The 27,404-nt window shown below is 38.7% G+C and overlaps 1 protein-coding gene and 1 pseudogene across 20 annotated transcripts in view; one reads left to right on the forward strand and one right to left on the reverse strand.

Moving 5' to 3' along the window:
- Nucleotides 1-27,404, reverse strand: part of MBD5 (methyl-CpG binding domain protein 5) — a 438,647-nt gene that overhangs the window by 230,370 nt on the left and 180,873 nt on the right. For all 20 annotated transcript variants that reach the window (XM_058300948.2, XM_058300950.2, XM_071216443.1 and 17 more), the window contains one exon: nt 14,585-14,678. The gene's annotated coding sequence lies outside the window, so the exon portion shown is untranslated. The remainder of the gene's footprint in view (nt 1-14,584; nt 14,679-27,404) is intronic.
- On the forward strand, nt 400-27,033 carry LOC101445803 (short transient receptor potential channel 4-associated protein-like; annotated as a pseudogene).

Consider the following 27,404-nt stretch of genomic DNA (forward strand, 5'->3'; position numbering starts at 1 on the left):
GGCCATATGATCCAGCAGATCCAATGGTGCTGGAAGTTTCCATGGCAAATAGAGATGCTGTCCAGAGCCTTTGGCAGGTCCCTATAGGAGAATCACAACGCAGACACTTACGATTTAGGAGCAAAGCCCTGCCACCCTCTGTAGATAAACTATTCCTCTTCTGAGAAACAGCTTTTGGCCTGCTACTGGGCCTTAGTAGAGACTGAACACTTAACCATGGGCCATCAAGTTAACATGAGACCTCAGTTGTCTATCAAAGACTGGGTATTGTCTGACCCACCAAACCATAAAGTTGGGCGTGCACAGCAGCCCTCCATAATAAAGCGGAAGCAGTATATATGAGATAGGGCTTGAGTGGGTCCTGAAGGCACGAGCAAGTTACAGGAGGAAGTAGCCCAAATGCCCATGGTCACCACGCCTGTCATGTTACCTTCTCTTTCCCAGTACACAGCTTTGGTCTTTTGGGGAATTCCTTACAATCAGTTGACTGAGGATGAGAAAACTCGGGCCTGGTCTACAGATGGTTCTGCACGATATGCAGGTACCACCTGAAAATGGACAGCTACAGCACTGCAACCCCCTTTCTGGGACATCCCTGAAGGACAGTGGTGAGGGCAAATCCTCCCAGTGGGCAGAATGTAGAGCAGTGGACCTGGTTGTTCAGTTTGCTTGGAAGAAATGGCCAGAGGTGCATTTGTTACACTGATTCATGGGCTGTTGCCAATGGTTTGGTTGGATGGTCAGGGACTTGGAAGGAATATGATTGGAAAACTGGTGACAAGTCTGGGGAAGGCCCTGAGCCTCAGCAAACTTGCAACTCCTACCCTCTGTTTTGTTGGACCTACCCTGGCCAGCTAACAGGGAGGTGAAGAAGGTCAGTCACCACACCAGGGAACGAAGAGTGCTTACAACTGCAAGCAGGAGAATTGCATCCATCATCCATGTAGAATCTAAGCCCCCTCTCAATATAGAGGTGTAGTGGACATAACCATCCCAGGGTCCACAGGATGGAGGAATAGAGTATGGATTAGAGTGGACTTACTGATATTCTACTATGGAACTATTGTGACTAGTAATGGAAGAAACTGTAGCACTAATGTGGAGAAAGTGGCCACAGTAGCTGCTGAGGGTAGGGAGAGGGAAGAAGAGATATGATGTGGGGGCATTTTCAGGACTTGGAGTTGTCCTGGGTGGTACTGCAGGGACAGATGCTGGACATTGTATGTCCTGCCATGGCCCACTGGGTGGACAGGGGGAAAGTGTAAACTACAATGTAAACCACTATCCATGTGGGGCAGCAGTGCTCCAAAACATGTTCACCAAATGCAATGAATGTCCCACGATGATGAAAGAGGTTGTTGATGTGGGATGAGTGGGGTTGGGGGGTGGGGTTATATGGGGACCTCTATATTTTTTTAATATAACATTTTTAAAAAAATTAAAGAGAGAGAGAAAAAAAAGAGGTCTGGGGAAGAGGATGTGGACTGACCTTTCCGAGTGGGCAAAAAACATGAAAATTTTTGTGTATCACATGAATGTCCACCAGGGGTAACTTCAACAGAGGAAGATTTTAATAATCAAATGGATAAGATGAACTGCTCTGTGGCTAATGCTCAGCCTCTTTCCCCAGCCATTCCTGTCATTGCCCAGTGGGTTCATGAACAAAGTGGCCATTGAGGTAGGGATGGAGGTTATTCATGGACTCAAAAACAGAGACTTCCCCTTACCAAGGCTGACTTGGATACAGCCACTGCTGAGTGCCCAATCTGCCAGCAACAGAGACCCACACTCAGTCCCCAACATGGCACCATTCCTCGAGGTGACCAGCCTTCTACAAGGTAGCAGGTTGTCTATGTTGAACCACTTCCACCATGGAAGGAGCAGCGATTTGTTTAAACTGGAATAGACACATACTCTGGGTATGGGTTTGCATTTCCTGCATGCAATGCTTCTTCCAAAACTACCATCTGTGGACTTACTGAATGTCTTATTTACCTCCACGGCATTCCACTCAGCACTGCTTCCTATCAAGGAACCCATTTCACAGCAAATGATGTGTGGGAATGGGCACATGCCCATGGAATTCACTGGTCTTACCATGTTCCTCATCACCCTGAAGCAGCTGGATTGATAGAATGATGGAATGGCCTTTTGAAGACTCAATTACAGTCTAACTAGGTGTCAGTACCTTGCAGGGCTGGGGCAATGTTCTCCAGGAGGCTGTGTATGCTCTAAATCAGCATCCACCCTATGGTGCTCTTTTTTTCCCATAACCAGGATCCATGGGTCCAGGAATCAAGGGGTAGAAATGGGACTGGCCCCACTCACTATTACCCCCAGTGACCCACTAGGAAAATGTTTGCTTCCTGGTCCTGCAACCTCAAACTCTGCTGGTCTACAGGTTTTAGACCCAAAAGGAGGAGTGCTGTCACCAGGGAACACAGCAATGATTCCATTGAACTGGAAGCTAAAATTGCCACTTTGGGCTCCTCTTATCTCTGAATCAACAGTCAAAGAAGGGAATACTGTACTAGCTGGGGTTATTGACCCTGACTATCAAGGGGAAAAAGGACTGCATCTACATAATGGGGGTAAAGAAGATTTTGCCTGGAATACAGGAGATCCTCTAGGGCATTTCCTAGTACTGCCATGTCCTGTGATTAAAGTCAATGGAAAATTGCAAGAACCCAATCCAAGCAGGACTAACAATGGCCCAGAATCTTGGGAATGGAAGTCTGGGTCACCCCACCAGGGAAAGAACCACAGCCAGCTGAAGTGCTTGCTGAGGTTAATGGAAACATGGAATGGGTAGCGGAAGATAGTAGTGATAAATACGAACTTTGACCATGTGACCAGTTACAGAAACGAGATTAGAATGGTCATGAATCTTTCTTCCTTATTTCATTATGATGATGGTTGTATATGTACACAAAACGAATTTGTCTTCTTCCCCAAACTTTCTCCTTATCCTATAACAAGTTGAAACAGTTTCATGTTATAATATTTGAGGATGTCAAGATTGAGAGTGAATATTACCGAAGAACTTGCACCCTATTCTTTACAGAATTAATGTGTTTCCAGTTGTACGCAGGAAAGTTGAACATTGTTAGGTGGAAATATATATATATACGCATGTCTGTTATTGTTTTCACTTACTGACTAAGTATGGTTTAAGGTAATGTGTAAGTTGCTGAGTGACAAGGGGTGGACTGTGATGGTTAGGCTATTGTGTCAACTCGGTCAGGTGATTGAGCCCAGTTGTTTGGTCAAGCACTGGGCTAACAGTAATACAAAGGCATTTATGGACTTAAGTTACCATTGACTTTACTGCGTGGTAAATCATAGCTAGCTGGTTATAATTACATCAATCAGGGAGATTGCTATCAGTAAGGAATGATGCTTAACCCAATCAGCTGAATGTCTTAAAAGGGGAAGTGATTCCAGCATTGAGAGAGAATTTCCCAGCTCATCTTTTGACAGCCAGCATCTCCCACAACTTGTCAAGAACCTTCATTGGATTTTCATTGCAGACCCTGGTTGCAGCCTGACTGCGGAACCTGGACTTGTGGATACCCATGGCTGCAAGAGAGACTCTTATAGAATCGCATCCTGTTGACAGATATCTCTTGTTGATTCTATTTCCCTAGAGAACCCTGACTAATACACAGATATCAGTAAGCAAGTAAAAGACTTGAACAAAACTATAAATCATTTAGACCTAACAGAATATATAATATACTTTACCAATAGCAGCAAGAATACATTCTTCTCTTGTGTATATGCATCATATTGTAGAAGAGACATAAGTAGATCCCAAAACAAGTCTCAATGAATTTGAAAATATTAAAATTATACAATATATTTCCTCTGACAATAGAATAAAATTACAAATCAGTAACAAGGTGAGAAATGGAAAATTAAAAAATGTGGAAATTAAATAATGTGCTCTTAAACAAAGCATCAAAGAAGAAATCAGAAGGGCAATGAGGAAATATCTAGAGGACAATGAAAATGACAACACAACATAGAAGAATTTATGGGATGAGGCAAAGGTAGTTCTGAGAAGAAAATTTACAGTTATAAGAGCTTACAGGGAAACGGACTTTGGCCCAGTGGTTAGGGCGTCTGTCTACCACATGGGAGGCCCGCGGTTCAAGCCCCAGGCCTCCTTGACCCGTGTGGAGCTGGCCCATGCGCAGTGCTGATGCGCGCAAGGAGTGCCGTGCCACGCAGGGGTGTCCCCCGCGTAGGGGAGCCCCACGCGCAAGGAGTGCACCCATAAGGAGAGCCGCCCAGCATGAAGGAGGGAGCAGCCTGCCGAGGAATGGCGCGCCCACACTTCCCGTGCCTCTGATGACAACAGAAGCGGACAAAGAAACAAGACGCAGCAAAAAGACACAGAAAACAGACAACCGGGGGAGGGGAGGGGAATTAAATAAATAAAAAATAAATCTTTGAAAAAAAAAAGAGCTTACATTAAAAAAGAAGCTGGGGAAGCAGATGTGGCTCAAGCAGCTGGGTGCCTGCCTACCACATGGGAGCTCCTGGGTTTGGTTCGTTGTGCTTCCTAAAGAAGATGAGCAAGATAACGAGCAAGACAGAGAGCTTACATGATGGGCTAGTGTGGCAAGCAAGATATGATGCAGCAAGATGACGCAATGAAGAGACACAGTGAGGAAATGCAATGAGAAACACAATAAGCAGTGAGTGAAAGGTAGCTGAAGTGACTGGGTGCCTCCCTCCCACAGGGGAGGTCCTGGGTTTGGTTTCCAGTGTATCCTAAAGAAAAACAAACAACAAGTAAAAAGCAATGAGCAGAAAATGAGCAGAAACAACGAGCAGACAATGATTGCAAACAATGAGGAAAAACAATGAGCAAACAGACAAGGGAGCCATTTCAGAGGGCTAAAAAAAAATAGAGAACTTAAAAAATAGAATCAACAGTATCTAAGTTGGTTCTTTAAAAAGATCAATAAAATAAAATAAAAAAAACATTTAACTAGACTGACAAAGAAAGAGGATACAAAGAACTAAAATCATAAATAAAAGGTGGGACATTACTATTAACACCACAGAAATAAAAAGGACTATAAGAGAATCCTATGAACAGCTGTATGCTAGCAAATTAAATAACCTAGATGAAATCGACAAATTCCTAGAACACAAAAACTACAAATTACCTAAACTGATTCAAGAAGAAATAGATGTGCTCAAGAGACCAAAAACAAGTAAAGAAATGGAATCAATAACAACAACAACAAAAAAATGTCCAACAAAGAAAAGCCAAGGACTAGATGGCTTCACTGGTGAATTTAACCAAACCTTATAAGAAAAACTAACACCAATCCTAAAACTCTTTCAAAATTTGAAGTAGAGGGAATATTCCGTAACTCATTTTATGAAGCCAATATTAGTCCTATAACAAAACCAGATAAAGGAATCAGAGGAAAAGAAAATTAGAGACAAATATCACTGATGTACACAGATGCAAAAATCCTCACAAAATACTAGCACACTTAATCCAGTAGCACATTACCATATATGTACAGCATGATCAAGCAGGATTTATCCAAGATATGCAAGAGTCATTCAGCATAAAAAGGTCAATTAATGTAACACACCTTAATAGAATGAAGGAAAAAAAAACCCACGGGATCATCTCAATTGACATAAAAAAGGCATTTGACAAAATTCAAAAACCCTTCTTGATAAATCATTTATAAATCTAGGAATAGAAGAAAGCTTTCTCAACATGAATAAAGGGCTTATGTGAAAAATCCAAAGATAACATTGTTCTTAATGGTGAAAAGATGGAAAGATTTCTGTCTAAGATCAAGAATAAGACAAGGATGCCCACAAGTCATAAACACTGTTATTCTAGTTTGTACTAGAAGTCTAGCTGGAGCAATCAGACAAGAGAAAAAATAAAAGGCATCCAAATTGGAAAGGAAGAAGTAAAACTCTCCCTGTCTGTAGATGACATGATCCTATATATAGAAAATCCCCTCCAAATCCTCAACAAAGCTACTAGAGCTAGTAAACATATTCAGTAATGTGGTGATGCAGATCCATGTGCAAAAATCAGTAGTGCTTCTATACATTATGCAGGAACAATCTGAATAGAAAATAAAGGGAAAATTCACTTACAATTTCAAATAAAATGAAGCAATATCTATAAACAAATTTAACCAAGGATGTAAAGAACTTATACATGAAAAAGTACAAAACACTGTTACAATAAATCAAAGACAACCTAAATAGATTGAATTACAATCCTTGTTCATGGATAGGAAACCTAATATTTTGAAGATATCAGTTTTACCCAAAGTGATGTACAGATTCAACACAATCCAATCAAAATTCCAAAAGCCTTCTTTGCAGAAATGAAAAAGCCAATTATTAAATTTGTATGGAAAGTTAAGGGGTCCTAGATGGCCAAAATAATCTTGGAAAAGAAATAATGAAGTTTAAGGATTCATACTCCCTGAACCAAAACTACAAAAAGCTACAGTAATCAAAATATCATATATTGACACAAGAAGAGGCATATAAAAGAATGCAATCCAAATAAGAGCTCAGGAATCAACCCTCACATTTATAGCCAATTGATTTTTTTCTTATTTGTTTTTAAACAAATCAAATTTATTGATACATATTAATAAAGCATAAATCTATCCAAAGTGTATAATCAAAGATGTTCAGAATAATCACATAGTTGTGCATTCATGGCTTCAATCATTTTAGAGCATTTTCATTATTCCAGTAATAATAACAAACAAAAAAACAAACAAAGCTCCTCACCTCTCAATCTCTCTATATGCTTCCCCTGCTATGCATAGCTGCCATTCTGTTTCCTTCGCTCTTGTATATTTGTATTTATATTTTGTAAAATACATGTAATGTCATCAATATTAATATTTTACAGGAGATTTCATGTTACAGTCCCATGTTACATTTTTTTTAGCTTTTTTCTAGTAATATACATGTCCTTAGATTTTCCCATTCAACCACCGTCATACCCATATAATAGCTCTTCTAGTCACAAACATCATGATGTGCTCTCGCCATTTCCATTAATTTCCAAATATTTACAATTAACCTTTTAACCAATTCTGCACAGATTAATCCTCAGTTTTCCATTCTCTACCCTCATTCTATTTTCTGTTGACCTATATTCTAATTATTAATACCCTGAATTTACATAATATTTTTAGTTCATTACACTGCAATCATACAGTATTTGTCCTTTTTGTGTCTGGCTTCACTCAACATAATGTCCACCACATTTAGCCAATTTGTCATATGCTTCACAACTTAATTTTTCTTACTGCTGCATAATATTCCAACACAATTGGTTTATCCATTCATTGTCTGATGAATACCTTGGTGGTTTCCAACTGTTGTCAATTATGAATAACACCTCTATGAACATCGGTGTACAGATGTCTATTCATGTCATTGCTCTCAATTCTGGGTATATATCTAGTAATGGAATTGCCGGGTCACATGGCAAGTCTCTATTCAACTTCCTTAGGAACTGCCAAACAGTACTCCATAGGGGCTGTGCCATTCTACAATCCCACCAACAGTGAATAATCTTTCCTATCACTCCACATCCTCTCCAATATTTAGTTTTCTGACTTGAAAAGCGGCCAGTCTAACAGGTGTTGGAATGAGATCTCATTGTATTTTGATTTGCATTTCCCTAATCACTAGTGATGCGGAACATTTTTTCATGTGTTTCTTTGCCACTGGTATTTCTTTTTTGAACAACTGTCTTTTCAAGTCTTATGAGGTGCAAAAGTGTTTAATTTTGAGGAGGTCCCATCATCTATTTTTCTTTTGTTGCTTGTGCTTTGGGTTTAAGGTTTAAGAAACTACTGCTTACCATAAGATCTTGAAGATGTTTTCCTACATTTTCTTCTAGGAGTATTATGGTTGGCACTTTTATATTTAGGGCCTTGATCATTTTGAATTTTTGTGTAAGGTATGAGATAGGGGTCCTCTTTCTCTCTCTCTCTCTCTCTTTCTTTCTTTCTCCCAGTCCCATTTGTTAATTAAGACTGTTCTGGCCAAGATGGGATGGTTTGACTGCCTTGTCAAAATCACTTGACTGTAGTAGTAAGGGTCTGAGTTTATTTGGTTCCATTGGTCAATCTGTCTGTCTTTGTGCCAGTACCCATGCTGATTTTACCATTGTAGTTAAGTAGTATGCTTTAAAGTCAGAAAGCAAGAGTCCTCCAACTTCATTCTTTTTTTAAAGACATTTTTGGCTATCTGGGCCCTTTAATCTTCCAAATAAATTTGATAATTGGCTTTTCTATTTCTGTAAAAAAAAAGCTGTTGGGATTTTTATTGGGATTACGTTGACTCAATAAATCGAGTTGGGGTAGAATTGATTTCTTTGTGTGTGTGTGCGCCCAAAATAGTCTTTTTTAAAAAAAATTCTTTATTTTCTTTTAAATGTTACATTAAAAAAATATGAGGTCCCCATATACCCCCCCACTCCACCCCTCCCACATCAACAACCTCTTCCATCATTGTGGCATATCCATTGTACCTGGTGAACACATTCTGGAGCACTGGTTCATCACATGGACAATGGTCCACATTGTAATCTTAATGATATTTAGTCTTCTGCTCAATGAACACAGAATGTCCTTCCATTTATTCATCTTCTTTGGTTTCTTTTAGTAATGTTTTGTAGTTTTCTGAATACAGGTCCTCAATGTCCTTGGCTAGGTTTATTCCTAAATATTATGATCAGAGGAAGTGTTTTATATAATTTCAATCTTTAAAAATTTACTGAGACTTTGTCTTGTGTCCCAACATATGGTCTATCTTGGAAAAGGATTCATGAGCACTTGAAAAGAATGTATATCCTACTGCTTTGTAGTTCAATGCTGTTTTGTAGTTGTCTGTTAGGTCTACTGAACTTATCATATTACACAGTCTCTCTGTTTCTTTATTTATCCCCTGTTCAGATGTTCTATCCAATACGGAGAGCAGTGTATTCAAGTCTCCAATTATTACTGTAGAGACATCAATTTCTCTTTTCAGTTTTATCAGTTATGTGCCTCATGTATCTTGGGGCATTCAGGTTAGGTGTATAAATATTTAGTAACGTTATTTCTTCTTGGTGAATTTCCACATTTATTAATATATAATGACCTTCTTCATTGCTTATAAAAGTTTTGCATTTAAAATCTACTTTTTCCAATATTAGTATTGCTACTCCAGGTCTTTTTTGTACTATTTGTATGAAATATCTTTTTATAATCGTTCATTTTCTACCTGGTTGCGTGCTTACGTCTGAAGTGAGTCTCGCATAGACAACATACAAATGGCTCATATTTTTTTAATCCATTCTATCAGTCTGTGTCTTTTGATTGGGGAGTTCAAGCCATTAAAATTCAATGCTATTACTGCAAAGGCATTACTTCATCCATTTTGTCCATTGGCTTTTTGTTGTCATATAGTACTTTGTGATTTTACACTTTACACTTCCTAATACTCTTCATTTCTATACTCTTCTCCAAGTCTTCCTCTTGTTTTTTCCTTTCAGGTCTCAGTACTACCTTTAGTATCTCTTGTAATTTTGGTCTTTCGGTAACGAACCCTCAGTTTTTGTTTGTCTGTGAAAAAAAAAACCCTGATTTTTGAAGAACAGTTTTGCTGAATACAGAATTCATGTATGGCAGTTATTCTCTTTCAATATCTTAACGACATCATACCAGTTCCTTTTCTCCTCCATGGGTTATTGATGAGCTTCACCTTTGATATTTGGTTCAACTTATTTTAAGTCTTTAAAATTGCCCAGCTTATCTTATCAAAATTGGGCCAGGGACTAATTAATGGGGTGCAGGTTTTCTCCCAGGAATTAGGGTACACAGTGACGCCCAGTTTTTGTCCGGGCAAATACCAGACCAGCCAGCAGATGGCGCTCACCAGCACACCTTTTTATGGAGGTGTTTCAATCTCTGCTTTCTTGTGGTTTGGTCTAGCCAGAGCCAGGACTCAAAGTGGGCTCTCCTGCTGAATTCACTCAAAAGAAACCCCCTGATTCCCCAACCTTTTCCCCCTTGTAACTGCTGACCGTGAGGAAGTTGTCTGTTCCTGTCTCAGTCAGCTGCAGTGAGCCATGGGTTTTATTCAGGCCTTGCAGTTGGAGGATGGGTGCTGTTCCCAGCTTCCACAGGGGTTTAATAATTCACGGTTGTCATTTCAGGTTCTTTGTCTCTCTGTCCCTTGCCCTTCTGGGTGTTGTGCAGCACTGTCCTGGTCTGCTGATTCCCAAAGCAAGGCCCTCAGATTGTTTTTTGCCCATTTTCCATTGTTTTTGTGAGAGAGTTGAGCCCTGCCTGCTTAGATCAATGCCATCTTCCCAGAAGTTGATGCACATAATCTTTATTTTGGGTGGATCTTGTCAGTCTGGTTTTGGAGCTCAGCCCACCCACATACCAGATAAGCTCTTAGGGGAACAGAAAAAAAACAGAACTAATTTAAATGTTTCATTTTTTAATTGACTTTTTTAGCTATAAAAAGTTGCTCATTTCAGCAATGATATTGTATAAAGAACATCTTACAAAATATTTCTCTCATCTTACATGAGTACAGTTTATAGGACGTGTTTGATTTACTCCTCCCCTCCCCCATATTCTCCCTCAGTCAATCCTTCCTCCTTCAGAGAAGCTGGGTAGAGGCTCATCAAGGCAAACAGTGGGATCTGGATGAGGGAAGGGGGTCCCCTGAGCTCACCACAGTGGCTGTTTCTGCCTTCTCCATCCATTGCAGCTGCGTCCCATGTACATTCCAGTCTCAGACTTGGAACTCCTTGAGAACTTGAATATTTTGGTGGTCAGTGTCAGCAGGAGGTAGGGGAAGGAGCAAAGGAGAAATTCAGAGAGCCCCTTCCCTCAATGAGGTTAGCACTAGTTGTTGTTAATATATTTAGACAAAACTTAATTGCCTTCTTTCCCTTTTATGACAGATTTTTATAAAAGTATGAAACAGGGTTTAATATTTTATTTTCTATCAACTTTGTATTTGGAAAATTTGATCACTTAAGCCCTTCTATACCTCCTATTTAAATTAAAGAAAACAAAATCCAAGGGAACTGTATCCCATAGATTTTGAGAATAAAGCCTCTAATATTAATATTACAAAAAAAAAGGAAAATAGCAGTATTTGAGAGGATATGGAGAAATATGAATACTCATTAATGTTGGCAGGAATATAAAATGATGAAGATGCTGTGGAAAACAGTTTTGTGGTTCCTCAGAATGTTAAGTATAGAATTTACCATATTACCCTGCAGACACACTTCTAGCAATAGAGCTAGTGCCCAAAAGATGTCGAAAGCAGGCTTCCAAACAGGTATTTGGACACCCATGTGTATAGCTGCTTTATTTACAACTTCCAAAAGGTAGAAGCAACCTAAGTGTCCATCAACAGATGACTGGATAAACAAAATGAGGTATATACATACAATGGAATATTAGGAATATTATTCAGTCGTAAAAACAACTGAAGTTCTGATGTACGCAACAACATGGGTGAATACCGAAGACATCACGTTGAGTGCAATAAACTAGACCCAAAAGGACAAATAATATATGATCTTAATGATATGAAAAAATTTGAATAAGCAGGTTCAGAGAGTGAGAAACAAAAACACAAGATATCAGGGGTCAGGATAGGGTAGGGAATTGGAAGTTAATGCATAAATTGTACAGAGTTTCTTTTTAGGGTAATGGAAAAGTTTTGGTAAATGCAAGGTGGTAGCACAACATTGTGAATGTAATTAATCCCACTGATTATATATTTGAATATGGTTAGTATGGTAATTTTAGATTGTATGTATGTTACTAGAAAGAATTTTTTATAAAAACATAGGAATATACAACAAAAATAGTGAACACTAATATAAAATATAACTATAGTTAATAGTATAATTCTAATAACATTTTTCATTAATTGTAACAAAGGCACACCATACTAATTCAAATTAGTTAATAACAGGAGTGTTAATAATAAGGGGGTATATGGGACTACTGTATTTTCCACATGATTCTTCTGTAAATCTATAACTACTCTAACATAAATAAATTATATATGTAAATATATATAAAACAAGAGAGCAGTGAAGTGGATATTATTTTAGAATTTCACATTAGGCTTGTTTCCTTTGGGTGTGGATCAGAAGAAGCGTAGCACAAAATGGGAATAAAATAAAATATATAAAGAAAGAAAGGCTTGGCATGGATAAATGATGATAGTATCATATGAACTAAGGAGTGGGATTAACTCTATTCTCTTTACAGGAAAGGCCTATTTATTTATTTATTTATTTTTTTAAGATTTATTTATTTATTTAATCCCCCCTCCCCCGGTTGTCTGTTCTCTGTGTCTATTTTGCTGCGTCTTGTTTCTTTTGTCCGCTTCTGTTGTCGTCAGCGGCACAGGAAGTGTGGGCGGCGCCATTCCTGGGCAGGCTGCACTTCCTTTCGCGCTGGGCGGCTCTCCTTACGGGGCGCATTCCTTGTGCGTGGGGCTCCCTTACGCGGGGGACACCCCTGCATGGCAGGGCACTCCTTGCGCGCATCAGCACCGCGCATGGGCCAGCTCCACACGGGTCAAGGAGGCCCGGGGTTTGAACCGCGGACCTCCCATGTGGTAGACAGACGCCCTAACCACTGGGCCAAGTCCGTTTCCCAGAAAGGTCTATTTAAACAGCCTTTTTTTTTTTTAATCTGAAAGGTTTGTTTTAGACTATGGGAGTGAAGAGACTATAAAAATAATGGCCTAATAATTACAATTCAGGAAAACAATAGTTGTTCCAAGTAACCAACTTCACCATACAGAACTACTGAAAACAAATTATAAATAAGTAATATCACTTATCTTTACGAGAGAAGTCTTTTCTATCAATAATAGTCATCAGAGAAAACTAGGAAAATCACCAAATTGCTAATACAAATTAGGGAGGAAAAAATAAGCTCTAGTACTTGCATTCTAAAAGAATTAAAAGAAAAAAAAAGAAAAAAAAAAGAAAAAAATGTACTGTCCTAGAAGGTAAATCATTTTATTTGACCCAGAGAGTGGCAAATGTAGATTTTTTTCAGAGGCAAAATTTTATGGCAACATTAAAACAGTTCCTATTTACGGGCTTCATATTCTTCAGTCATCCATGGTCCCCGCTTGATATGAAACATTATTTAAAGTACAGGGATAACTTGTTTCATTGTACTTTACTTCATTGCACCTCACAGATTAAAATTTTTCTTACAAATTGAAGGTTTTTGGCAACCCTGCATTCATCAAGTATATCAGCACCATTTTTCCAACAGCATGTGCCCACTTCATGTCTTTGTGTCACGTTTTGGTTATTCTCACAATATTTCCAACTTATTCATTATTATATCTGTTACAGTGATATGTGATCAGTTACTCCTGTAACTGTTCTGGAGTGCCACACACCATGCCCATATAAGACAGTGAACTTAACTAATAAATGTTGTATATGTTCTGACCGCTCTACTGACTGGCCATTCCTCTGTCCCTCTCCCTCTCCTTGGACCTCCTTATTCCCTGAGACACAATAATACTAAAATTAGACCCATTAACAACCCTACAATGGCCCTGTTGTAGATGAGTGGGTCAATAGTACCAACATAAGAATTTTCTTCCATGAATTACAACAATGGTATGTTAATATTACAAGATGTTAATAATGGGGTGGTATATGTGCAAAAACACACCTAAAAAAATGATCACCTGTAGAGAATAGTGATATGTTAATATTTTTCCATCAAGTGTAAAAGAAAAAAAATTGTGCTAAATGAAAGAAAAAAACCTGAAAAGGATTCATAATTCTAGATGCCATTAGGAATATGGATGATTCATGGGAAGAGGTCAAAATATCAGTATTAACAAGAATTTGGAACAGTTAATTCCAACCCTCCTGGATGATTGTGAGGGGTTCAAGACTTCAGAGGAAGAAGTAAGTGTAGATGTGGTGGGAAGCGCAAAAGAACTAGAATTAGAAGTAGAGCCCGATGATGTGACTGAATTGTTGCAATCTCCTAAAAAAACTTAATGGATAAGGAGTTGCTTCTTATGGGTGAGTAAAGAGGTTTCTTGAGATGGAATCTATCTGTGGTAAAGCTGCTGTGAACATTGTTGAAAGGACCACAGAGGATTTAGAATATTACAGGAACTTAGTTGAAAAGTAGGGTTTGAGAGGATTGATTGCAATTTTGAAAGAAGTTCTATGGAGGGAAAAATGCTATCAAATGGTATCATGTGCTATAGAGAATTCTTGTGAGAAGAGTCAATCAGTGCAGCAAACTTCACAATTGTCTTATTTTAAGAAATTGCCACAGCTACCCCAACCTTCGGCAACTACTACCTTGACTATTCAGAAGCCATCAACACAGAGGCAAGACCCTCCACTAGCAAAGATGGTATTAGGACCCCAAAATATGTCTGAATGTGTATGAATGTGGTTATGCAAGTCAAATTACAATCTGGCAACCCTAAATATTGAAATGAAATTATTTATGAGGCTATAGGTATTACTTACCTTGTGTGTCTAACTTTTAAAGAGCTTGTGTGTAAACTAGAAAACCTTCAACATGTACTTCCCATACATAGAAACCGATGTCTTCAATGAACATCTAAAAGAGAAACAATAAAACAATATAATGATAAGACAACATCATGAATTTGACATTACAAATATTATTCTATTTATTTTAAATATAAAAATATATATTGCAATTATTCTTTAATAAGTTTGGACAAGGTAATGTTTTATAGGACCTATTTATGTAAATAAACAACAATAATATTGAAATTTCACCTTTAGAAGAACCCAAAATTCCATGGAACATTGGTTTTGACCTATATCATAATGTCAGAAACTCTATATAGTATTAAATTTATCTGGCTACCTATTTTCTATGCAAAATTTGTATAAATATAATTAGAAATACATAGATTCATGTCCAGTATGACTCCATACTAATTAAAATGGATAATTATAATAATATATTTTTGATTTAATGTAAATTGCCTAAAAGAACCAAATTCCTAGGACTCATTAGTTCAGTGATTATATTTTGTCTTATATGAAAAAGTCAAAATTTTATTCTGCTTATCAGTTAAACTGCCCAATCAGTAATTTACAGAGACATAGCAAAGCTTAGCAGAAAAAGCCTTTCAAGAGAAACTGCCTCTGAGAAGAATACATAGACATAAAATTACCCCCGACGAATATTCTTTGTAGAAAGAACCTGACTGTAATTTCCTCTGATCATATTTTTAATCAGTCTGAGATTATGCAGTTAGGAAAACAGACTATGGATGCTACTGTGCTATATCTTCAATATGTGGCTTTGAATACTATGGATTTTCAAGACAAACATAAAGGTTGCTGGATTACTAAAATCACTTTTCTTTTTGGTTGAAGATTTAGTGTACATCTTTGTTTTTCAATCATAGATGCATATTAAAAACGTTTCAGGCATTTAAAAAACATAATGAGACTCATTTTCTTCTTTAGATATTCTGTAAAAATTGGTATGAGGTGGGTCCAGGTCCTAGGTCTTTTTAAAAATGATTAAGGAAGGATATCTCTACTTCTGTGTAAGGAAGAATCTCACTGCAGTTATTCAGTTTAGATTCTATAGATTAAGTAATGGAACACAAACTCCAACAAAATACTGTCTTGAGATGTCAACGAATACTACTGAGACATCTGTTAATCTGACTACTAAATATTTAAAATGACTTCAAAACTTCCACGGCATACACTTATTTTACCCCCAAAAATACCCTTTAAAAACAATATAATGTTTTAGATTACACGAATCTAAGGATGATGTAAATGATACGTGTAGTGAAACTCAAACTACAATGCACTTAATAGCCAGAAGAACTACTTTAAAATGGAGATTACTAGGGGCCATGTCCAGAGATTCTGATTCAATAAAACAAGGCTGAAGCCATGGATTCTCTAGTTTTACAAACATCCCAGATGATTCTAATGCAGAAGATCCACAGACTGCAAAACAGCACTCTAAGCATTTATGAACACTATTACCAGACTCTCATTATTAGTGTTTATAAAAATAAGTTTCAAATACTTGAGTTTCATTCTAAGTCTATAATTCTAATTTTAAAAGATAATACCAAGATGTAATGGTTTAGAAAAGAACTTTAAACCTATAGTAAATAGGACTTCAACAATAAATTAATGAAGATAAATTCTTGTGGCAAAAAAAGAGAACACTAAGTTAAAAGTGGATAATCAAAATGTTATCCTAAAATCCTAGAAAACTAGAAACATGCCTGTTTCATCTCAGAATTTCAATTTTTTTGTCCTTTACTTAGTGGAGGGAAAAAAGCTCTTCTAGCATCATATTCTCTGTTTAAATACAAAGAAAATATTTTAAAAAAGAAAAAGTCTTGAATAATTTCCTTAAGAATATACCCACTAACATAACTTACTAAAAATAATACTAAATAGGCTGTTAACAATTTAGTTTTGAAAATTCTTATGAACAGGTCTAGAAATACTTTGCAGTAAAAATAATATATTCAGGGAAGCGGACTTGGCCCAATGGATAGGTCGTCCGCCTACCACATGTGAGGTCCGTGGTTCAAACCCCGGGCCTCCTTCACCCGTGTGGAGCTGGACCACGCACAGTGCTGATGCGCGCAAGGAGTGCCGTGCCACGCAGGGGTGTCCCCCACGTAGGGGAGCCCCACGGGCAGGAGTGTGCCCCACAAGGAAAGCTGCCCAGTGCAAAAGAAAGTGCAGCCTGCCCAAGAATGGCGCCACACACAGGGAGAGCTGACACAGCAAGATGATGCAACGAAAAGAAACACAGATTCCCGGTGCCGCTGATAAGGATAGAAGCGGTCACAAAAGAACATACAGCGAATGGACACAGACAGCAGACAACTGGGGGGGGGGAAGGAGAGAGAAATAAACTTAAAAAAAAATATATATATTCATACATACTGTAGCAGGTTTGATATTATTGATGAATTCCAGAAAAGATATTTGATTATGTTTGTAAACTCGTCTGTTCCTCTGGGTATGATACCCTTTGATTATATTAGATTCAGGTGGGATGCTTTTGATTAAATTATTTTAAGATTAGGGCTTTAATTCAACAATGTCATTTGGGTAACTCAGTTTGAGGACCCACCCCCTTTGTGGGCTATATAAATGGAATTCACCCAAGGAGAACACAGAAGTAGATACACAGTAGAACACAGAGGAAGAGAGACAGCTTCATAGACAAGGCAGAGGCCCGGGAAGAGAGATGAGCCATTCACCTGATAGTATGCAGGGCTGAAAATGCCCGGGAAAGAGAGACAAGCCCTCTAACTTACAGCTGAGATTGAAGGAGCTGGGACCATGGAGTTTTAAGAGGAAGGAGGAAGGCTGAAGACTTGCAGACACCCCTGCCATCTTGTGCAACATGTGGCTACTGATTTTGGGTTAGGAAGTAACATTGAGTTATTCTCTTGATGTCCTTGTATCTGCAGTTTTTTTTACCCCAAATAAATACCCTCTATAAAAGCCAACAGATTTCTGGTACTTTGTATTAGCATCCCTTTTGGCTAATACACATACCCTTTAAGATTCTTTCTGAAAAAGAAATCTAATAAAAAGAGGTAAGTATCTGAGTCCCTGCTACACATAATAGGGATGGTAACCTTAATAGGCTCTAAACTTTAAAAGAAAATTACACTTTAGCTCTTACCTGTCTTATCTAGTTTGGAAGTGCTACTAATGAAGAAGTCTTTCTATATGAATATGTCATTAAAACATCTCAAGTATAGAATACTTTAAAATAAAATCAATCTACAGTTTATGACTAGGGTTGATTTTTGCCCCAGGCCTAGGGCTGCTTAATAGCTACCAAAAATTCATGGACTTTCCAAATGTCTGTACAAATAAGAAGCTGTTTCATCTCTCAAATTTGCAGGTTCAGCTGCATATCTGTTTCTGTGGTTCACCAGTACAGCTATGAAATGATGTCCTGATGGCTTTTGGTGACACTCTTGATCTTCAATGCTCTGACTCCAACTTCCTTTTGTTTTTTAATCTCTCTCTTCTGTTGGTCAGTCAAAACTTGGCTCAAATACTGTTTTCTCCTTGAAGGCAATCTGATCAACCTGACACCAAAAGCCCTGATTTCCTATACTAAAGATTTCAAATTACTTAGCTAATTAATGGGTTGTGGGTTGTATTGTGTCCTCCAAAAAGATATGGTGACATAGTAACCTCTTGTATCTCAGAATGTGACCTTATTTGGAAATGGGGTATCTGCAGATATAATCAAGTTAAATAGAGTAGACCCTAACTCAATATGATTGGTTTTCTTACAAGAAGAGACACTGACACAGGCACAGAGGGGAGAATGCCATGCAAAAAGTAAGGCAGAAATGGAGTTATGCTGCCAGAATCCCAGAACTCTTGGGGCTACCAGAATCTGGAAGAGGTAAGAAAGTATGCTTCCTGTTAGAGGATTCCCAGTAAGCACAGTCCTGCCAGCAATTTGATTTCATACTTCTGGCCTCTGGAACTGTCAGAGAATAAATTTCTGTTGTTTTTAAGTCATCCAGTTCGTAGTATTTTATTATAGCAGCTTTAGGAAACAAACACAATCTCTTCTTTGTATCTTTGGTTATTATTTAAGATTTGACAAGTTTGTCTTATTCCTTCAACTAAATTATAACTTTCCAGCAAGCCCTAGCCTGAAAGTACATAATAAATATGTGGTGACTTTAGTTGTTGGTCTTTCTAATAATTGAGTACAGTATATTATAGTGATTGGATGAGGCACCTAAGCATTTTTCTTTAGCATACTTTGAAGGATTTAAAAATTATAATCTCCCCATGCGACATGAATTTTCCCAGTTGTTCTGGGAAACTATCTTAATCTCTTCTAATTTAGGCAGTTTTGGTTATCTGAGAGCAATGGCATAATTTTTACTTTATTTATTAACAATAACCAAATTAACAAGATTTTTTTCAATGAATTATATACTATTTCCATATACTTAACCCGGAAGCCACAAAGAACATGGTTTAGTGTTAATTTGCTAAAATCCTTAAAAAAAGCCACATTTTAAAAACCAATAACTCCGCAAATCACAAAATTAATATTTTACATCACAAGATAATTCAATCTATATGCTTTACTCTTTAATGATTAAAAATACAATTTTGGAGATAACATACTGTTAAATATTGACATTTGTCATATAAATTGCTAAAACCTTTTTTTTATTTTTTATTTTTTAGAGGAGGTATTGGGCATTGAACCCGGAACCTCAAACATAGAAAGCATGCACTGAACCACTAAGCTAAACCCACTCCACTTTTTCCGACTTTCTGAGTTGGGTTCTTAGCTCACTAATTCTCAGTGTTTCCTAAGTTCTATTAAATGCATTATATAAAATTTCCTTAGTGTTACATAAGCTGCACTCACCAAATTTTGATATATTTTCATTTTCATAGCAAAATACTTTTTAATATTTATTAAAATTTCTTCCTTAACCTGTGAATTATTTCCAAGCACGGGGAAGTTTGGAGTTACCTTTTTTGGTTATAGATTTCTATTTTGATTGCATTATGATCAAAGAATGTGGTTGCGTGATTTTAGTAGTTTGGTATGTGCTAAGATGGCTGTGAGTTCTCTAACTCTTAGGTGTAGGGATCTAGGTACTTGCTATTATACTTACTCAAGTGTCTTTTTTTTCATCATATTTAATTATTTTAAGTGCTATAAAGCTTTAAAAATTGTTTCACATTCTAATTCTATTATCTCATGTTCTTGACAGTCTGATATTGTGTTTATAGTGTATTGTGCCTTTTCCTTATGGTGAATTTCACCTTGTAGATTTTGAAATTTTACATTGTGAGCATATTTCATGTTAGTCTTTTTTTCCTCCAGGAATCCCTGTGGCATTAATAGTTTTGCTTTTTCCCAGAGCCTCAGAAGTATCACTTGTCCAGGACTAACTTTTAAGCTAATTTCTCAAGTGGGGGAGTTCCTGGAAAATGTGCAAAGTATAAATTTGAACTCCAGATCCACCTGGGGTTTCTAATCACCAGTGGAGACTTTTTGTTTATCAAAAAACTCAAGCAATGATAGGAATTCTTATTGTTTATCTCTTCTAACAGATTTTGTTCCAGTCCATCTTTGCATTAAGGATATCATTTTTTGAGAGTATAAGTTTTATGCTGAAGTTTCAGTCCCAACACCCAACCTGACATTGGCTGAACATCTTGTCTCTCATAATTTTAACACTCAAACCATTATATTATCTCCCCTGGAGTAACCACAGCATTGTCAGGTCCTAACCTACCATTCTGCTTTTATCTTCCTTTTTGACACCTGGATATTTTCAATTTTTTTTCCTCTGAGTTTAGCCATATATTTAATTTTTAGTTTACAAAAAAGAAGTACATATGAAAAATCTACAACAAAGCTACTAGAGCTAATAAAATGGGTTTAGCAAAGTTGTAAGATACAAGATCAACACACAAAAATCAGTAGTGTGTCTATACATCAGTAATGAGCAATCTGAGAAGAAAATCAAGAAAAAAATTCATTTACAATAGAAATTAAAGAATCAAATACCTCAGAAAAAAATTAACCAAAGATTTAAAGGACTTATAGACAGAAAACTACAAAACATTATTTAAAAAAATCAAAGAAGACTAAATAAATGGAAGTACATTCCTTGGTTATGGATTAGAAGATGTCAATTCTACCCAAATCATTTACAGATTCAATGTAATCCCAATCAAAATTCCAAAAGTCTACTTTGCAGAAAAGAAAAAGCAAATTATCAAAGTTATCTGGAAGGGTAAGGGGTCCCAGAGAGCCAAAATCATCTTGGAAAAGAGGAACAAAGTTAGAGGCCTCCATTTCCTGTCTTTAAAGAATATTACAGGGAAGCAGATGTAGTTCAACTGATAGAGCATCTGTCTACTATATGGTGGGTTCAGGGTTCGATCCTCAGGGTCTCCTGGCCTGTGTGGTAAGTTGGCCCACGCACAGTGCTGCCGCGCGCAAGGAGTGCCGTGCCATGCAGAGGTGCCCCCGCATAGGGGTGCCCCATGTGCAAGGAGTGCGCCCCGCAAGGAGAGCTGCCCCACGTGAAATAAGTGCAGCCCACCCAGGAACGGCGCCACACACACCGTGAGCGGACGCAGCAAGATGACATAACAAAAAAGTGACGCAGTTTCCCAGTCCTGCTGGATAATGCAAGCGGACACAGAAGAACACACAGTGAATGGACAGAGAGAGTACACAACAGGGGGAAGGGAGAGAAATAAACAAAATAAATACTTTTTTAAAAGAATATTATAAAGCTACAGTGGTCAAAACAGCATGGTACTGGTATAAAGACAGACATGTTGACGAATGGAATAGAACTGAGAGTTCAAAAACTGAACCTCATGTTTATGGTCAATCCATTTTTTGACAAGGATGCCAAGTCCACTCAACTGGGAGGGAAAAGTCTCTTCAACAAATGATGCTGGGAGAACTGAATATCCATATCCAAAAGAATGAAAGAGGACCCCTATCTCACACTGTATACAAAAATTAACTCAAAATGGATCAAAGACCTAAATATAGAAGCCAGGACCACAAAACTACTAGAAGAAAATGTAGGGAAGCATCTTCAAGATCTTGTGGTAGGCAATGATTTCTTTGACTTTATACTCAAAGCACAATAAAAGAAAAAAGAGATGAATGGAGAGATCTGCTAAAAATGGAAAACTTTTGTGCTTCAAAGGACTTTTCAAGAAAGTAAAAAGGCAGCCTGCCTATTCAATGGGCAAAAATATTTGGAAACCACATATCTGATAAGAGTTTAATATCCAACTACACAAATACATCCTTCAACTCGACAATAAAAAGGCAACCCAGTTTAAAAATGGGCAAAAGACTTGAACACACATTTTTCCAAAGAGGAAATACAAATGGCCAAAAAGCACATGAAAAGTTGCTCAACATGCCCAGAAAAACCACAATGAGGTATCATTAACACCTACTAGAATGGTCTATATCTTAAAAAACAACAGAAACTACAAGTGTTGGAAGATGTAGAGAAATAGGAACACTCATTCACTGCTGGTGGGAAAGTAAAATTGTGTAGCTGCTGTGAAAGACAGTTTGGCTGTTCCTCAGGAAGCTAAGTATAGAATTGCCATATGATCTGGCAATTTGGCTATACACCCAGAGGAACAGAAAGCAGGGACACGAACAGACATTTGCACACCAATGTTCATAGTGCCATTATTCACAATTGCCAAAAGATGGAAGCAATCTAAATATCCATTAACTGATGAATGGATAAACAAAACATGGCCTACACATATAATGGAATATTACTCAGCTGTGAAAAGGAATGAAGTCCTGATACATGTGACAACATGGATAAACCTTGGGGATATTATACTGAGTAAAATAAGCCAGACACAAAGGGACAAATAGTGTATGATCTCATTAATATGAACGAATTATAATAAGCAAACACATAGAGTTAGAATCTAGAATATAGGCTACCAGGAAATAGAATGAGGAGCTTATTCTTAATTTGTACAGATTTCTAATTAGTTCACTGTAAATGTTTGGAAATGGATAGAGGTGATGGCAGTACATTATTGTGTATATAATTAACAGGGTTGAATTGTGTGTGAATGCAGTTGAAAGGGGAAGTTTAGGGTCATGTATGTCACTAGAAGGAACGCTAGAGGACAAAACATGGGACTATGTAATACAGTGAACCCTGTTGGGCACAATGACTGTGGGTGGATAGTAGTACAAATAAATAATATTCTTTCCTGAACTATAACAAATGTATGTCACTATTATAAGGTATTAATGAAAAAGGATGGTATATGGGAAAAATACACCTAATATAAAATATGGACTACAGTTAACAGTAATGTTTTAATATTCTTTTATCAATTATAAAAAGTGCCACACCAATGCTAAGTGTCAACAATAGAGTGGTATAAGGGGTATGGGGTTTTCCTTTTAGGAGTAATGAAAATGTTCTAAAATTGATTGTGCAGATGAATGTACAACTCCGTGGTTATATTGAAAGCCAGGGATTTTACACTTTGGATGCACTGTACAGAGTGTGAATATATATCACTAAAATAGGTTAAAAATAAAAAAGAAGTAATTGCAATCTTGTTGCTTTGACCATCCTTCATTTTGGTAGAGCCATATTTAGTGGAAGCAAAAGTGGCAGTGGTAAAGGTTAAAGGCTTAATGGAATGGGTCATGAAGGTAGGGTTTACAGCAGCAGAGTGGCCAAAGAGAAGTGATGAACAGCTGGACATGAGGAGGCTGGGTCACATATGGGCAGAGAATCCTGGATTTCTGGGTTAAAGCTAATTTTTATCTCTTTATAATACTCACATCCATTTTCATTATTATCATCCACATAAAGCATCTCCACTGGTCCCTTTTACCAATTTGGTAGGGAATTTCAACTAGGTCTACCCAAACACTGAGATTCGGTGGCAAATAGTCACCTACATGATCAAATCAGTATACAAAGCACTCTCTTTGGATCCTTGTTCAATCACTGGGTCCACTTTCTCCCCTATACATCTAACCCTGATTCTTTGTATGTTTGTTTGTTGTTGTTTTTTTTAAGATTTATTTTTTATTTATTTCTCTCCCCGCCTCCCCCGCCCGGTTGTCTGCTTTCTGTGTCCATTCATTGTGTGCTCTTCTGTGACCGCTACTATCCGTATCAGCGGCACTGGGAATCTGTGTTTCTTTTTGTTGCGTCATCTTGTTGTGTCAGCTCTCCATGTATGTGGCACCATTCTTGGGCAGGCTGTACTTTCTTTCGCACTGGGTGGCTCTCCTTATGGGGCGTACTCCTTGCGTGTGGGGCTCCCCTACATGGGAGGACACCCCTACGTGGCACGGCACTCCATGCGCACATCAGCACTGTGCATGGGCCAGCTCCACACGGGTCAAGGAGGCCTGGGGTTTGAACCCTGGACCTCCCATGTGGTAGAAGGATGCTCTACCCACTGGACCAAGTCCGCTTCCCTGTCTGTTTTTCAAGATTTATTATATTTCTTCCCACACCCTCATTGTTTGAGCTTGCTGTCTGTTCGTTGTGTGATTGTCTTCTTTGTAGGAGGCACCGGGAACAAAACCCAGAGCCTCCCATGTGGGAGGGAGGGGCCTAATCACTTGACCAACCTCTGTTCCCTGCTTTGTTTGGGTCTCTCATTATACTTTTCTCCTTGTGTCACTTGTTGCATCATCTTGATGCGTCAGCTAACCGCACCATCCTGTCATATAAGCTCATTCTCTTTAGGTCATCTTCTTTAGGAGGCACTGGGAACCAAACCTAGCACCTCCCGTGTGGTAGGCAGGAGCTCAATTCCTTGAGCTGCATCCACTTCTCTATACAGTTTTTATTTTTCTTTTTCAAAAAGATTTATTTATTTATTTATTTCTCTCCCTTCCCCCCACCCCGCCCCAGTTGCCTGTTCTCTGTGTCTATTTGCTGCATCTTCTTCTTTGTCCGCTTCTGTTGTTGTCAGCGGCACAGGAATCTGTGTTTCTTTCTGTTGCATCATCTTGTGTCAGCTCTCCGTGTGAGCGGTGCCATTCTTAAGCAGGCTGCACTTTCTTTTGTGCTGGGCGGCTCTCCTTACGGGCGCACTCCTTGCACGTGGGGCTCCCCTACATGGGGGACACCCCTGCGTGGCACGGCACTCTTGTGTGCATCAGCACTGCGCATGGGCCAGCTCCACATGGGTCAAGAAGGCCTGGGGTTTGAACCGTGGACCTCCCATGTGGTAGACGGACGCCCTAACCACTGGGCCAAGTCTGCTTCCCCTGTATGGTTTTTAAAGATACCAGGGCCATTCATATTTCTTTAAGAAGTCTTTCAGGCTCTTCAAAAATGTTGACATGTCTCCTGGGAAGCTTACTATACAAATACAAAATAATAAAATTAGGCACTACTTGGATTTCAAGGTGCATAGCTACCATGCCACAAAGTTAGGTTTGAGTTTCAACTTCCTCACCAAAAGAAAAATTTTTCAGTTTTTGGTGGAGAAATAAATTTTCATTCAAAGCACTGGTATTAATACTATAGCCTTTTGTCCTTCATCTTGAGAGGCAGAAAAGAATGACTTTGTGGTCTTCCTGTTTATAATGATGACAAGTAAGGAGGCATTCTTACAAATAGCAACCCTCACTGAAGATATTTTAGGTTTTAAAAAGGAAATGATCCAAACAAATGAAGTTCCCAATCTGTGTTCCTTAGAATTCAATTTCAATCAGCAGCAACTTGTTAATTTCTGCCAGATTCTGGCTGTCACCATTTCAAAGATGGTTACAGGGAATGACGATAAGCACATACTTCTTGCCAAAAATGCTCAGCAATAGAAGAGTTTGAGCTTGGGGACTTCTGAAGCTGAAATCAACCAAATGGCCCTTCTCAGCATCCCTGGCTTTGTTGAGTGGCTTTCCAACCTAGTGACTGGAAAGGTATCAGAGTCAATGGCATAGCCAGCTTCCTTCAGGAGTTGGAGGAGTGATACGCATGGCTAGACAATGCTCTGGTGCTGGATGCCCTGTTGTGAGTGGTCAACAAGTAATCTGAGCACAAACAAGGCATTTTGATGAGAATGGCTTGCCTCATACTTCTAAGAGGACCCAGCTGCCCCCCAGTTAGTAAAGAGTATGCATATCATGTACAAATGGGAAGTGTTCTATGTCCTCCACATGCTGCTGATGGGGTGTCAGCAAAACCAGGTTCACAGAATGATTGCAAAGTTTAAGCTGATTTGGAGGAAGCATTCAGCAACTGTCCTTGTCTACAACGGTCATAACCAACTGTGAATGAGGCTGGACATCACCTTGAAGATAGTTTCTGAGGTTTCACCAGAATTTCAGTGACCACCATGAGCACAAGGACCTGCTATTCAACAACTAGGAGCTGAATGAACTCAGTGCCATCTCTTTCAAGTCCACATCCTCAAAGTGGAAGCTGTCCTCACCACAGACAGGAGTTTGGTGTATAATGGGAAGAGACCTAATTAACTTGCATGCCACACATCATGAAGAAGTAGCCAGCTGAGTCGTCTTCTAGGTTTTTGCAAGCTCAGGCTGTGGAGGTTTCCTCCAAGGGAACACCTCCTATGCAGGCCAGCTGTTTCTCTGGAAGTGAGACCCTTTGGAGTACATCCTGTACTGCATTATGGACGAGTGCAAGTCAAAGGATATGTTCCAGAGTTACTCTGACCTTCTGGGAGAGTTAATAATGTCCAAAATTGATGCAGATGAGATTTAATAAATACACCAATACTGATGCAAAGTTTCATGTGTTCTTGAAGCAGATCAACAGCTCACTGGTGGACTACAACATGCTGGTGTGCTGCATTACTCTGTCACTGAACTGATTTGAAAACCAGGTAGACATGAAAGTGGCTGACGTCCTGTCCAAGTGCTGCTTGCTTGCCTACATACCCCAGGTGTCCACACAGATTTTCATCTTCCACCTCATCAATATCAACCACATGCAGACACTGATCTAGGAGAATGTCAGCTTCCTCAACACCAGTCTGGTGATTGTGATGCTGACCCAAGAGAAAGAGTGACTGCCCTTGTACCTGTAGCTGCTGCAGTGGATGATAGAACACAGCAAGAAGTATCTAGGCTTTCTACTCAACAAATTCTATAACCTGTTGTACTTTGGGCAGCAGCATCACCTGTACAAGGACAAAGAAAGCACATACCTCGAAAAGTACCCCCCAATCCATCTCCCTTTGACCAGATCTCTTGCATCAGCTTCTCATACTGGAGGAGATGGAACTCAGACTGCCAATTACCTTCTGCCCTTGTCAGCTATACTGACGAGCCCTACACGGATACGGGGAATTTGCTGAGGACTGACCTTGGGCCAGACCACATAAGGTTGGTAGAGCAGGGCCTGTGTGGATGATTGTAGTTAAGTGTACTACGTGCCCTGCCAGCCACCACCCCTTTCTTTCCTTGGCATTGTTCTCTGCTGTCCCCCAGGTCTTCAGGCACCACTTTGGAGGGGGGCGGGGGAGAGTATCCTAGAACTATCAGCCTCTGGGCCTGAGGGCCCCAGGGTACTGAGGAAACTCAGTTCACTCAGTATCCCCATGACAAAGACTCATGGTTGACCTTCCTGCAGAACCTTGGGGCCCTGGGCCACGCATAGGCAAGGGGCTATTTAAAGGTAGCTTTGTCTGAGATCCTGCCCAGTTTCTCTATTATACAGTAATAAAAGCTAACATTTATTGAGTTCTAAATAGTATTAATTTGATCCTGACAACAACCCAAAAA

This window comes from Dasypus novemcinctus, chromosome 7, assembly GCF_030445035.2.
Source record: "Dasypus novemcinctus isolate mDasNov1 chromosome 7, mDasNov1.1.hap2, whole genome shotgun sequence".
NCBI classification, from domain to species: Eukaryota; Metazoa; Chordata; class Mammalia; order Cingulata; family Dasypodidae; genus Dasypus; species Dasypus novemcinctus.